This window comes from Pelobates fuscus, chromosome 4, assembly GCF_036172605.1.
Source record: "Pelobates fuscus isolate aPelFus1 chromosome 4, aPelFus1.pri, whole genome shotgun sequence".
Taxonomy (NCBI): domain Eukaryota; kingdom Metazoa; phylum Chordata; class Amphibia; order Anura; family Pelobatidae; genus Pelobates; species Pelobates fuscus.
In genome coordinates this window covers 22,634,969-22,650,196 of record NC_086320.1, presented here as the reverse complement: position 1 = coordinate 22,650,196, position 15,228 = coordinate 22,634,969, and the positions used below count along the sequence as shown (strand labels likewise).

Genomic DNA, 15,228 nt, shown 5'->3' with positions numbered 1-15,228 from the left:
ATTATTAACATGGCTGGGGTCACACTGTATTATTAACATGGCTGGGGGGGGTCACACTGTATTATTAATATGGCTGGGGGGGTCACACTGTATTATTAACATGGGGGGGTCACACTGTATTATTAACATGGCTGGGGGCTAACATCTCAGTAACAGCTCTCTAGCGCCGCCCAGTAACAGGTACTCCTCGGCAGCCTATCAGCTTGCAGGTCAATATCGGCCCCTCCCCTTTAACAGGTACGTCTCCATGGCAGCCAACTTGCAGCCATCTTAGAGTCGGCACCTCCCCATAACAGGTACTTCTAAGTGGAAGCCAATCAACGAGCCCGTCATCGTTAGCCACGCCCTCCGACTCAGGTAGACGCTCACGTCTCCAGTGTTAATCCCGCCCCATTTCTTGCTGAATATTCATGACGGCGTCAGCGGAAGCCGCGCGGTGTGTGAGGGGGCGTGGCGTTCGTAGCCCCGCCCTCACTGCGCTTCACTTGTCACCGAGGAGAGGGGGAGCGTTACCTCAGCCCGGCCTCTGTAGAACGACAGCCCCCGGACCGGCCTCTATATAACGAGCACCCCCGGAGCGACAGCACGGACCGAGCGCAGCCAGCCCAGCTCCCTGCTCGGAGGACAGCCCGAAACCAGGCATTTCCAGGCACGGGACCCCCCAGGTAGGAGAGGAGGGCTCATATATACCTCCAGAATATACCTCATATATACCTCCAGAATATACCTCATATATACCCCCAGAATATACCTCATATATACCCCCAGAATATACCTCATATATACCCCCAGAATATACCTCATATATACCCCCAGAATATACCTCATATATACCCCCAGAATATACCTCATATATACCCCCAGAATATACCTCATATATACCCCCAGAATATACCTCATATATACCCCCAGAATATACCTCATATATACCCCCAGAATATACCTCATATATACCCCCAGAATATACCTCATATATACCCCATCCCCCCAGAATATACCTCATATATATATACCCCAAATATACCTCATATATACCCCAGAATATACCCCCAGAATATACCTCATATATACCCCCTCCCCCTAAATATATCACATTAACCCCCCTAATACACCATAGGTAGAAGAGGAGGGCTCATACATACCTCATCAATCCACACATATATACCCCATTACCCACCATCCCCCAAAACACACCTCACTATCTACTGATACACCACAGGTAGGAGAGGAGGGCTCATACATACCATCATCACCCACCAAATATACCTCATGTATACTGATACACCCCAGGTAGGAGAAGAGGGCTGGGTACCCCTAAACAATATACCCCATCACCCACCATCCCCCAAAATAACCTCACTATATACTGATACACCCCAGGTAGGAGAGGAGGGCTCCTATATATCCCATCACCCCCCTCCCCCCAAATATACCTCATTATATATTTGATACACCCCAAGTAGAATAGGGGGGCTGGGTACCCCCACACACATACCCCCTATAATATACCTCATCACCCCTCCCCCAAATATATCACATTCACCCCCCCCCCCCCCCCCAATACACCATAGGTAGGAGAGGAGGGCTCATACATACCTCATCAACCCACACATATATACCCCATTACCTCCAAATATATCACAGGTAGGAGTCAGGGTGCCCCCCAAATACGTCTCCCCACCCCCAAACAGAGACATGTGCTATATCCCCATCTAATGGTTTATATTATATATATATATATATATATATATATATATATATATATATATATATATATATATATATATATTGGCTCCCAGGTAGGAGAGGAGACAGGGTACCCCCAAATATACATTTTCCTTAAAATGAATCTCCCCTCCCCCAACCAAGTAGCCCAAAACCGAAACAGGTGATATATCCTACATCTACTGCTTTATAATATCGCTATACATATTGACATACTATTATTACTATTATTATTATAATAATTAGTTGTATTATAATATGCACCTTAAAACCTACTTTGAGACAGGTGCAACATCCCCCATCTACTGCTTTATATTGCTGTTGTTATTATTATTATTTTATTATTTTTTTTATACATGGTAACTTACATGTGCTATATTCACCATCTAATTGTTATTTACCCCAAAACACAGTGACATACAGGGCTATCTACTGCTTTATATGTGATATATCCCAACACCCAGACAGACCTACAGGTGCATGGTTATTATAGTATGCACCCCAAAACATAGTGACAGGTGTAATATCCCCCATCTACAGTTTATATTAGGAGCACTATTATATACCCCAGAGGACATTGACAGGCAGGTGCAATATACTCGTCAGTTGCTATATATAATATATATTATTTTATAATGCAGAGCTCTGAGGGCATATCCTGGTTGGATGAATCATCCCCTGTTTTGATTTCTCACTATATATCGCATAATGCTGAGCTGTAAGGGCATCTTCTTAACTCCCACAGACAGGTGCATTACATTATATTATTATATACTGATACACCGCAGTAAGGGTATCGTCTCTCCATTCATTACATTATATTATGTACCTGGCAGTGAGGGTATCACCTCTCCATGCATTACATTATATTAGTGTAAACTGATACACCACACTACTGGGCATTGAGGGTATCGACTCTCCGTGCATTACATTATATTATTATATACTGATACACCACAGTACTGGGCAGTGAGGGCATCGTCTCTCCATGCATTACATTATATTATTATATACTGATATCCCACAGTACTGGGCAGTGAGAGCATCGTCTCTCCATGCATTACGTTATATTATTATATACTGATATCCCACAGTACTGGGCAGTGAGAGCATCGTCTCTCCATGCATTATGTTATATTATTATATACTGATATCCCACAGTACTGGGCAGTGAGAGCATCGTCTCTCCATGCATTACATTATATTATATTATTATATACTGATACACCACAGTACCGGGCAGTGTAGCATCGTCTCGCCATGCATTACGTTATATTATTATATACTGATATCCCACAGTACTGGGCAGTGAGAGCATCGTCTCTCCATGCATTACGTTATATTATTATATACTGATATCCCACAGTACTGGGCAGTGAGAGCATCGTCTCTCCATGCATTACATTATATTATATTATTATATACTGATACACCACAGTACCGGGCAGTGTAGCATCGTCTCGCCATGCATTATATTATATTATTATATACTGATATCCCACTGGGCAGTGAGAGCATCGTCTCTCCATGCATTACATTATATTATATTATTATATACTGATACAGTACTGGTCAGTGAGAGCATCGTCTCTCCATGCATTACATTATATTATTATATACCGATATCCCACATTACTGGGCAGTGAGAGCATCGTCTCTCCATGCATTACATTATATTATTATATACTGATACACCACATTACTGGGCAGTGAGAGCATCGTCTCTCCATGCATTACATTATATTATTATATACTGATACAGTACTGGGCAGTGAGAGCATCCTCTCTCCATGCATTACATTATATTATATTATTATATACTGATACACCACAGTACTGGGCAGTGAGGGCATCGTCTCTCCATGCATTACATTATATTATTATATACCGATATCCCACATTACTGGGCAGTGAGAGCATCGTCTCTCCATGCATTACATTATATTATTATATACTGATACAGTACTGGGCAGTGAGAGCATCGTCTCTCCATGCATTACATTATATTATTATATACCGATATCCCACATTACTGGGCAGTGAGAGCATCGTCTCTCCATGCATTACATTATATTATTATATACTGATACACCACATTACTGGGCAGTGAGAGCATCGTCTCTCCATGCATTACATTATATTATTATATACTGATACAGTACTGGGCAGTGAGAGCATCCTCTCTCCATGCATTACATTATATTATATTATTATATACTGATACACCACAGTACTGGGCAGTGAGGGCATCGTCTCTCCATGCATTACATTATATTATTATATACCGATATCCCACATTACTGGGCAGTGAGAGCATCGTCTCTCCATGCATTACATTATATTATTATATACTGATACAGTACTGGGCAGTGAGAGCATCCTCTCTCCATGCATTACATTATATTTTATTATATACTGATACACCACAGTACTGGGCAGTGAGAGCATCGTCTCTCCATGCATTACATTATATTATTATATACTGATACAGTACTGGGCAGTGAGAGCATCGTCTCTCCATGCATTACATTATATTATTATATACTGATATCCCACATTACTGGGCAGTGAGAGCATCGTCTCTCCATGCATTATATTATTATATACTGATACACCACAGTACTGGGCAGTGAGAGCATCGTCTCTCCATGTATTACATTATATTATATACTGATATCCCACAGTACTGGGCAGTGAGGGCATCGTCTCTCCATGCATTATATTATTATATACTGATACACCACAGTACTGGGCAGTGAGAGCATCGTCTCTCCATGTATTACATTATATTATATACTGATATCCCACAGTACTGGGCAGTGAGAGCATCGTCTCTCCATGCATTACATTATTTTATTATATACTGATACAGTACTGGGCAGTAAGGGCATCTCTGGGCCAGCGCAATAACCCCCATAATTGACTTTGTATATTATATGCCCACCAGCAGACAGGTGCCATTTGATATATTGTACCCTGTGATGATGACTAGTAAGGGGATCTCCCTATTTCCTGTCCAACCAGGTACTTCACACACACATATAATACTTTATGTACGGTATCTACCAAATAGCAGTGGACAATAGAGATATTTCACTATTTATTGCTTTGTTTACCTTCCCACATCATTGGCTAGTAAAGGCACCTTTCTCTTCTGTACCCCACAGACCTGGACAATAATAGAAACTACCGAACTCCCCATTTATTGCAATTATTTATATTCTTTACAACATTACAATATGTATGCCCCATTCTGAAAGGTACATCGCCCATTGTATTGTCTAGCTGTACAGCAGTCTGTATCCTGCTTTACTTTTATTACACTATTTACCTTGTGTTGGGCAATAATGCTATCTGCCCCACCAGATCACATGCGTAGCTTTATATACACCATACGTGCAATAAAGTCACCCTCTTTTCTCCAAGAAAGGGGAATGAATGAATGAGTGGAATGATGTGTGTCTTGTGGGGTTATTTGGAAGGTGCCCATCTTGCCATGACAATAAAGCTACACATGTACCTGCCTTATTGACAGACCCTCCATGCTTGGCTAGAAGGGCATTGCCACAGTTGCCAAACAGCAGCAGTATCCCTTGTATTATGTGTATACCACGTGGTGCTGGACAAAAATATTATTCTGCTGACCTTCACACCTGACCACGGACGTTTCTCATCATGCCACATATGATTGTTGGTGCAATATGGTCATGAAGAACGGATGGCAGATTAGGAAAGCTGAGTGCCAGGCAATGCTGTACTGGGCACTATGGCATTGAAAGTGTTAATCATATTGCAGTTTATTTCCTAATATGCAAATTCTACATAGCATTGTGGTGGTCTTCTTGTTGTAATGCCTAGGGAAATCTATTCACTCGTAGTAACTATACCAGTTGTTAATGAAAGTACTGATGCGAATATACGTGGCGCTTAGTTATTCCAAGAGGACTGCATGGTTTGTTGTTATTTAGTGGATAATAAAAATGGATTCTGGTTTACATTGCTGCTGGAGTCAGCTCCCTTATGCTAAACAACTCACAGCAGCATCGTTAACAGATCTGTGTTTGCGCTGCAGTGCCGATGCTGTACAGGGATGTGTGAGGCATTGTGGGAGTATCCTTCAATGTTTTGCTGCAGATTTTGAATTCAGCTGCTCATTGGATTTCCCTTGTTTACATGATGAGCAGGTCCCCGCTGGCTGAGGTCCAAGTTTATTCATACAAGATGCTGCATGGCCATTTTATTCTTGAATCAATAATGATCCTGATTCGACCTGAAGATGGTAAACTTTCCAGAGGTGTAACATTACCGTTACACTTCGAATGAAGAAGCTTCTGTTCTACTTCCCTCACTCCATGTTGATTAGATCGGTCTGTGGAATGGGACTAACTGAAATTGCTGTGGGTCCCAGGGCCATCTGATAGTAATAGGGAGCTGTGGGAAATTCACATCAGGAGATTACAAAATAGTGAATGCTAGGGGGAAGAGGGAACCCAAACATACATGTGATTGCTGGGTCACAAAACCCTCGTTTTTCAACATAGCCCTTGGGCTTTTTCTGCTGACCCTCTTCCCCTTTTCTTTCTTTTTTTTAAATTCTTTTTTTTTTTTTTTTTTCTTCTTTTGACACAAGGACTGAACATTTCAAGTGTGTCTGTGTTCTGGAGACCCTGTGACACTGTTATTAATATTGTCCTTTATTCCCGCACGCTGTTTGAGCGGGCAACTTCTGTTTATAACTGGGTCCCAAGGAAGTGAGTGGGCATGCCCATTGTCAATGCCTTCCTCACTCCTGCCGTAGTACCCACATTCTTGCCAAAATATAAAATGTGGGGTACCCCAGCATTGATATTATACTTTTTAATCAAAATGTCTCTATTCCTTTATACCAAATCAGATTGTAATTGCAGAATGTTGCCTTGTGTGAATACTAGTACCCTCTTGTGTAAATACATGTATAGGTATACTCGGGAATATATTTACCTCTCCTGTTGGCTTTGAGCTAATGCTACATACTTAGTGCTGTGGTGGAAATTCTTGGCATCCCAGCTGGCTTAGCATCATGGGAACTTTGGGTTGGAAACATCTGGGGGGACAAGGTCACGGAGTGACTAACGGCTCTTGTGATGCTTATGTTGCATGAATTCAAAGTGCAAAGGGTTTTATTTTTTGCTGTAGGTTCATTTGATGCCTCTTAAAGCAGCACTGTCATGGACCCTCCCGACTCCACTACATCTAATTGTCCCTCTAGTCACCCCAAAATGCCCCTAAGACCCCCATATTACCTATGTTTTAATCTTTTTCTGTCCATACCTACATCCTGAGCGCCGCAATTTTGGGTGGGTAGATGAAGTTCCCTGTGGGACACGTCATCTGCCCACACTAGATAGCGCTGGCAAATTCCTGCACATGCCCAGTTAAACACTTGGGCATTCGCTACGGAATTTCGTCGCTTCATTTATTCGTCAGAAAGACGAATGAATATAAATTTCAGATGAACAAACACTGAATATCAGTGTTCGTTTGTTCTTTCGTTCCTTTTATTATAAGGAGGGAGCTACCGGCGCACAGCTCCCTCCATTTAAAATGTAAAAATAGAAGCGTCAGGGAGCAGTGCTCCCCGCCACTTGCTTAGCCTCCCCATATCCTCCCTCACTCTGTGGTGGTCAGTATGACGCCCATATTAGCATAAAGGAGAATAAAATCTCACAAATGCCCCTACTTGCTATAAATTGAGTAGGGGCATGTCTACTAAACAATGAGACTGACAGATAAGTCTCTATACTTACCTGTCACAGCATGTTCACATGCTGTGTAATCTAAATCATAACCCTCTGATTGTTTGAAAGGAACCAATCAGTGTTATGAGTCAAATTACACAGCATGGGAAATTTCCCACGCTGTGTGAAATGACTTGGAGCATTCTGATTGGTTGGATTCCAAGCCAACCAATCAGAATGCTGTGACAGGTAAATATAGAGACTTAGCTGTCAGTCTCTTTATTTACCTGTCAGAGCACTCTGGTTAGCTTAAACCAATCAGAGCACCCTGAGCCCCAATTGCAGGGTGTGGGAAGGCTTTATAAACCTTTCCCCGCCCTGCGGAGCTCATTCTGCACAGTGCCCTAACTGGGTGAAGAAGGAATATTTTTTTCATGTCGGAATTTTTTATTTTTGGGGTCGGATTTTTTAAAAAATGTATTAGTTCGGGAATGTTTTTTTTGTTTGACATTTTTTGGGGCTGTTTTTAGAAAAGACATCACGTGGTAAGTAATTTTTTTTAAATGTATTTACAGGGATTTAGTTTTATTGTCTCCCCCTTACTATTTTTAGGGTGAGGGGGCTAGCTGGGACTTACATTTTCTTTGGGGGGGGGGGGGGGGGTGACTACGGGCTCGGTGACCTCTTGTCACCTGGAAGGGGGATATTTATACATTGAGCCCCCCATTTACACTTAGGGCCTCCATCTGCCGCTCAGGGGTGGGGGCCGGGAGGGAGGACATAACGGTCCCCCCCGTTTACATTTAGGGCCCCTGCCGCTCTGGGGGGAGGGGAGGACAATTGGTCCCCCCTTTTTTTCATTTAGTGTCCCCACAACGCTGCCGCTCATGGGTGGGGTCCAAGGGGGACCCTATGTCCCCAGTTTAGTTGAATAGCCCCCACTCGCTGGGCATGGGTGGGGACTGGAAGGTGGGGTTGATTTGGAGGGGGGGGGGGGGTGGAACTAGATAAGTGATGCCTCACCATGGTGCCATTTATTGGGAGATTGGGAGATTTTGTTTTTTAAATATTTTTTTTACAACCGTGAGCAGCCACATGCGATTTAGCGAGTAGGGGCAGATTACTAATACTAAGTAATCTTTACTTAGTTTTAGTAAAGTTGGCTGAAAGACCAATCTTGGTCTTTCAGATTTTTGGTAGATAGCTCCTTAATACGTTGCAGCACGAATCGGAATTTCATTCATTCGAATGAAATTTTGATCAAAACAAAAGTTCAGAATTTCGTCCTAACACGAATGGACGAGCTGCTCTCATTCTGTTAGGGCGAAATTCAGTATCTTTGCTGGCGCTCGGGAATACAGAAAGGAGGCATCGTGAGCACACAGAGGAAAGGTGGGAATTGTGGGGAAAAGTTCTGACTACAGGAAATGGAGCACATTTTGCTTCTCTGCTGGTCATAGATGGTCAGGCATAGGAAACCTACATAAGACAAATAGTCCCTACTTTGTTTTATGTTTTAAAGAAAACTAGAGCAGACCGGAAGAAATGAAGAACAGATCCTGAGAGAGGAAGAGAAGAGGAAGCGATTTTAGGGAAAGGTAATTTTCGGCATGACAGTGCCGCTTTAAGAAAATTTGAGAAGTCGTCCTATTTTTGCATTGAGTTGTCCCTTCCTGTGTTCGTTCAGACACCTTCCTTGTTGTCGTTCTGTTAGCAATGTGCTGCAGTCATTATTGGATGGCTTAAGGGTCACTGCTAAGAGGTTTAGAGGTTAGTGAAAGGCCCCCACAGCTAGATTATAGATCATGTCAGCAGGCACGTTTTTGCCTTTCTGTGAATTTCATTTTCTAGCTGCGCACTTTTCTCTCCTGGGGGATTGTAAATATTCTTTTATATACTACAGCTATACTACAGCTTAAAGTGGCACTGTCACTATCTGGGGACTTTGCAGAATTTGCAAACTTCCCCAACCGTGCCATTGCCACTGGGTTCCTTCATGGCAATAGCTCCGCCCAGTGTCTTTAAGTGCAATACTGCGAAAATGATTATCTCTATGAAATACTCATGGTGGGGTGGGACAACCTTTAGCCCTCCAGATGTTGTGGACTACATTTCCCCCAATGCTTTGCATCATGATATAACTGGTTTTTGTTATGATATATATAGATTTTACACACCCACAATCACAATTATTAAATGTCTGACTTAACAAAATCTAATGAATCTGCTGAAAAGCTCAATAATTTGTTTTAACATTCCATCAGATTGGAGTACAGTGGGTTGCTGGGAAGCACCTTCTTTGGTTGCCAAATGGTGCTTTGAGGCTTATTTTCCATTATGTGGCAAACATTGGCTTTTATCCCTGTACTACAGACTGCTTGTGGTCATGTGATGTCAAACCTCTAAGTGGGAGTCGTGTGCCATATCTTTGTAATATATCATATATACCAGGGAGACCATAGCAGCAGACTCTTGTTTTGACTGATATAGTCCCATATCGTGTAAACGAACGCATCCCACATAGCTTATTGTATGCCACCTTAATAAGGATTGTGGGCAGTTACACATAGAACATGGCCTGCAGATTGATTGCAGTATTTCAGTAAATAGATTCCACAGAATGATAAAAGCAAAGGGTAAAGTAATTGCATAAAATCCAATTTTTATAGCAGTTTGGCTAGCAGTCTTATTACGGTATCCCTTAAATTGTACTTATTACAGAAAAAAAATCATGTGATCTGGAAATATTAGAGGTTGGGCAGAAATGGACCAGGTCCAAGTTGTCTACGTGTCAAGCTCACCTTCACGCAATTACAGATTTAATATTTATGTATGCAGTCACTTTCTATCTCCACGTTTGCTAACAGTTTGGATTGCACAATGCATAGGTGACATTTTATTTTCTATGATGTGACACTGTCTGGGTTGGAATGCTGGGGGGCAACAATGTAATGTAGGCTTTGTGTTAATAGCAAATCCACATGTAGACATTGTGAGTTGTCTTATTTAAAAAAAAAAAAAAAACACCCTTTTGTTGGATTGAAGTGGCTTTGTTTCATTCCCTTTGTTGTAATGTATTCTAGATTCTTAAATGGAGTCAACACTTTTTAGCACAATTGGCAAACACGTGATCAGAGTTCCTTTTCTGAAAAGCAGGTCTCCCCCTAAGAGGTGTGTGTGTGTGTGTGTGTGTGTGTGTCTCTCTCTCTCTCTCTCTCTCTCTCTCTCTCTCTCTCTCTCTCTCTCTCTCTCTCTCTCTCTCTCTCTCTCTCTCTCTCTCTCTCTCTCTCTCTCTCTCTCTCTCTCTCTCTCTCTCTCTCTCTCTCTCTCTCTCTCTCTCTCTCTCTCTCTCTCTCTCTCTCTCTCTCATTCAGGCAAAGCACAAAAATGAATCAGAAATCTCATGTCCATGACCCTGTGGTTATCTCTAAATCCAAAAGAGGAACTGGAATTGAGAAACCAGCCAACAGTGGGGTTAATGTGGCTGTTAAAAACTGTTAGCCAGTTTCTGTCAATACAAAATGAAATTATTTTGCAGTGGGTGCACTAAAAATTCCCAAATCCAATGAAAGTTTTTATTTTTTTTTATATTGAGTCAATCTAAAAAATATGAAAGAATGATGCACACCTCCAGTCCTCACTGCCGTTTAGAAGTTAAATGACTTTTGATTCTGTTTATGCAGCCCTAGCCACACCGCGCTGGCTTTGATTGCACAGCCTGCATGAAAACAAAATGGGTTCATTTTCAATCAGATGTAATTTACTTTAAAAGCTTGTATCTATTCTGTAAATTAAACTTGAATTACATACAGGAGGCTGCTAGGTCTAGCAATCTATTAACAGTGCAGGATATAAGAAATTCTAATTAAAACAGAATTGCAATAAAGTAAATGTAAACATCAGATGACTGTTTACAGGAAGTGTTTAGGAAGGCTGTGTAAGTCACATGCAGTGTGACTAGGGCTGTATAAACAAAGTGATTTGACTCCTAAATTCCAGATGATTGAACAGTGAGACTGCAGGGGCATGATCTATACACCAAAGCTGCTTCATTAAGCTAAAGTTGTTTTGCTGACTATAGTGTCCAGGCTTGTTGAAAATCGCATTCAGCGTGCAGAACGTCCATAGGATAGCATTGAGAAATGCTTTCCTATGGACTGTTAGAATGCGCGCACGGCTCTTGCTGCGTATGCGCATTCCGCTCCACTCGGGAGCTGACATCAGCAGGGAGGAGAGGTCACCAGCGTCGAGGGAGCCCGGCGCCGGATTAAGGTAAGTGGCTGAAGGGGTTTTAACCCCTTCAGCGTCACGGGAGTGGGACCCTCATGGTGAGGGTCCCCCAAGGATGATAGTGTCAGGAAAAAGGGTTTGTTTTGCTGACACTATAGTGATCCTTTAAAGGAACACTGCCAGTGTCTTAGCCCTTCTCCATGTGTTTGCTCCTGACAAAGTGTCAAATGCTTGAACGCAGGTGGATTAAGGAACATGACCGTGTTCCTTTAAATGACACAAGGATGACAGAGCAAGGACTGGCCATTTTTGGCCACACAAGACTGCTTCAGCAGCACTCTGCATATGGGCCGTCCTTCCACATATCACTGGTGATATAGATGCGTTTCCTACAGTCCCCGCTTCAACATCACCTCTTCCCTGGTTCTGCCCTCTCCTGCCTTGATTTAGTGCTTCCCAAGGTTCGCAATGTGTTACAATTTTGCATACATTTTCTAATCTAGTTTTTCTCTCTTGCAGCAGCACTCACTGTGAATGCTAAGAGAACCACAGAAATAGCCCTGCTAATACACAATATCGAGGCCACCCTATTCCCTCCCCATCTCTTTAACCCCTTAAGGACCAAACTTCTGGAATAAAAGGGAATCATGACATGTCACACGTCATGTGTCCTTAAGGGGTTAAAAACTGACCTGTAACTACCTCTGTGTGACAAGGTGAAGAATCATCCTTCCCTCATTAGTAAATTTACTGTCACCTGACATGGATAAGATGTTGTTTACATAATTCTCCCTTTGTCATTGCTCGTGTCCAGGCTTGTTGTGGAAGCCAGAGGCGTCTCATTGTTCTGGGAGATCAATGCCATAATGGCGGCCAAGCCAAATGTGGCCATGGCTGCTCCAGAGTGCTGCAATTCTAGTATCTGCAGCTATTTTAAGACTGTGACACCCATTTTCTTTGGTGATGTCAGAGGATTATGGGGTGGTAATTTAGTGACAGTAGGTTTGTTTTTGTTTATGCACTGATCTGGAAGAGTAAGGTGAGCCATATTGGCTGTGTCATCTGAAGCAGTGCTATCTGCATCGCAATCGTCACTCCCCCTCCCCCTCCTCTGTCTGCAGCTGTGTCTGAATCGAAACACTGCATCCCAAAATATTATCTTCTATTTTGCAGATGAAGCCAGTGTTTCTGCTCTAATGGAAATTGTGCCATTGTTGTAGAAAGTGTTTGTGTTAATAATTCATTAAGCAAACCTAACCAGTAATGCGTATACCTCTCTCTTCTCCTCCGCTCCAATCCCAGGGTGAAAGAAACCTTTTACGCTTCCCAAATAATCACTTTGCATTCAAAGCGGAGTTCTTTTGAATGTTCCACAACATCTTTAACCGTATCAGCTCTGTGTTCACGGCCTAGCAATCTGCTGGTTGCTGATCTTGTGTTGGATTTGCGGTCATTATGTAAATAATTGTCATTTTCAGTAAGTGAACCATTGACAGGTTGTTTTTTTAACAAAAAATAATAATTTAATTTTTTTTGTTGGTTTCTGCTCTGACCCTTGCAGAACTGAATGGTTGTAGGGTCCCTGCTGGTGACCCACGATACATGTTAAAAGAGAACCATATTCTTACCTTGATTTGAATATTGTCTCTCCATGTAAAGATTTCTCTACCAAATGTCAAGCTTGCTGTTTGTCAATAGGATAAAGCAAATGCAGTTTTAAAGGCCTAGAGGCCTATCTCACATAGCTTTCCTTAACCATGTCTGGGAGAGGTCCTCCATAGACTGTCCTCCATAGACTCATACGCATGCGTGCAAGTACAACAGTGACGGCAGCTCCTGGTGGATGCAATTGCTAGGCGCTGAAGGTAGCGCACTGATGAGTGACCCGATTAAAGTCTATCTCTCCATTTGCTCCCCGATACCCACAAATACACAAGTATATGCCACCTTGTGTGGTCTTTGCAAAAAATTGCAAAGACCCCACAAGTGACAGTGCTGCTTTAAGCTGTGTATATATATATATATATTTTTTCCTCCTGTATTTTGCAATGTAGCAGAAGCACAATAATATCAGTTGGTATAGAAGTTCTTCAATGTCTGACCAGTCATTATTTTGTGTATAAAGTGCCAACAAGTTCCACATTTTTGTACGATTGCATGTACCGTTATTCTCTCCTGTCGATTCAATAGATTTGCATGTGCTTTTATTTTTATTTTTAAATTATATTTTGAAAAATGCAGTTTGTGCAACTTTTGCTTCCTGATTAGGCTGACTCCAAACTAATATTTATCCTGAGAAATATTTGAAAAATGCCGTGGCGGGGATTTACTGCCGTGCAGTTATTAATCTTTGAAAGCCGCCCATTGTTGTACGCTAAGCAGTGGCATTACTGCCAGTAATGCCTACATTGTGCTCAGAACTCACAACCGTTCGTTCAAGAGTTGTTTTTGTCAACAGATTAATTGTTTGGATTATTATTGCAAAGACTTCTTTTATCCGTGTTGGTTTTGGAGCCCTGGTGTGGATGTTGGCTGCAGAGCGGTGGGGGAGAAATCCCTGGCATTGGTCAGTGAATATCTACAGTCTTTTTTAATTTAAATGTTAGAATATAACCATCCAATGACTATTATCACATTAAGCGATTTTTTTTTTTTCTTTTTTTTTTTTTCATTAAACCTATCTCCAACTTATATTACTACCTGCTGCACAGGTGTGGCAATCAAAATGATTCACTGTATAACTCACCAGTGTTTAAAACCGTGATCCTATTCTAACTACTGGTGGGTTCCTGAGGAGATGGGTGAAGAACATGGACCTAAAGTATGTTGATCAGTACAGTTTGTGTTTGTTTACTGTGTTAAATATATGAATGCTAATATTTCTATAGGATTGTAATATCTGAGAATTTATGTGAGGCAATCAAGGTAGTCTGTAACTCATAGGTTTTTGATGAAACCCATGGATCCAAGGATTAATCTGACTGCCATTCTGGGGTCAAGAAGGATTTTTTCTCCCTCGTTTGTTGCAAAATTGGTAGTGCTTCAAATGTGTTTTTTTTTTTTGCCGTCTTTTGGATCAACTGCAAAAAACAAATGTGAGGAAGGCTGAACTTGATGAACTCAAGTCTCTTTCAGCCTCCGTAACTGTAACATGTAGATCCATAAACATGCTTGCTCGCATATGGCATCGTGGGAGAATTGCATGAATGTCCATTTTTGTTTATGGCATTGGGGAAGGATGGTTTCCAAGTGCAGAGGTGCATGCTTGTAATGCAGTGCATGTGACTCACCTGTCACTGAGCGCCTTAACTCAATAAAATTTCTGGGATGTGGGAACTCCTGCTTAGCCACCAACCTCCCTTTTTATTAAAAGGCCCATCATGTGAAGCAGTTGGTTAGGTGCTTCCTGGGAAGGTCCTCTTGGGAGAGTAAAACACTTAGAACATGTTGGAATGGAACAGAACATTTAAATAAAGATTACAAGACTCCTTTGGAATCTTTTCCCAGTATGCCCTCTTAGTATAAAACCGCAATAATCCTATGGTGTTAGACCTCC

The 15,228-nt window shown here is 41.8% G+C and overlaps 1 protein-coding gene across 1 annotated transcript in view; it reads left to right on the top strand.

The window, feature by feature from the left end:
* The first annotated feature begins 433 nt into the window (after positions 1–433).
* The window catches only part of SLC45A4 (solute carrier family 45 member 4), a 117,463-nt gene continuing 102,668 nt past the window's right edge, over positions 434–15,228 (top strand). The window contains exon 1 of the mRNA XM_063451011.1: positions 434–665. The gene's annotated coding sequence lies outside the window, so the exon portion shown is untranslated. The remainder of the gene's footprint in view (positions 666–15,228) is intronic.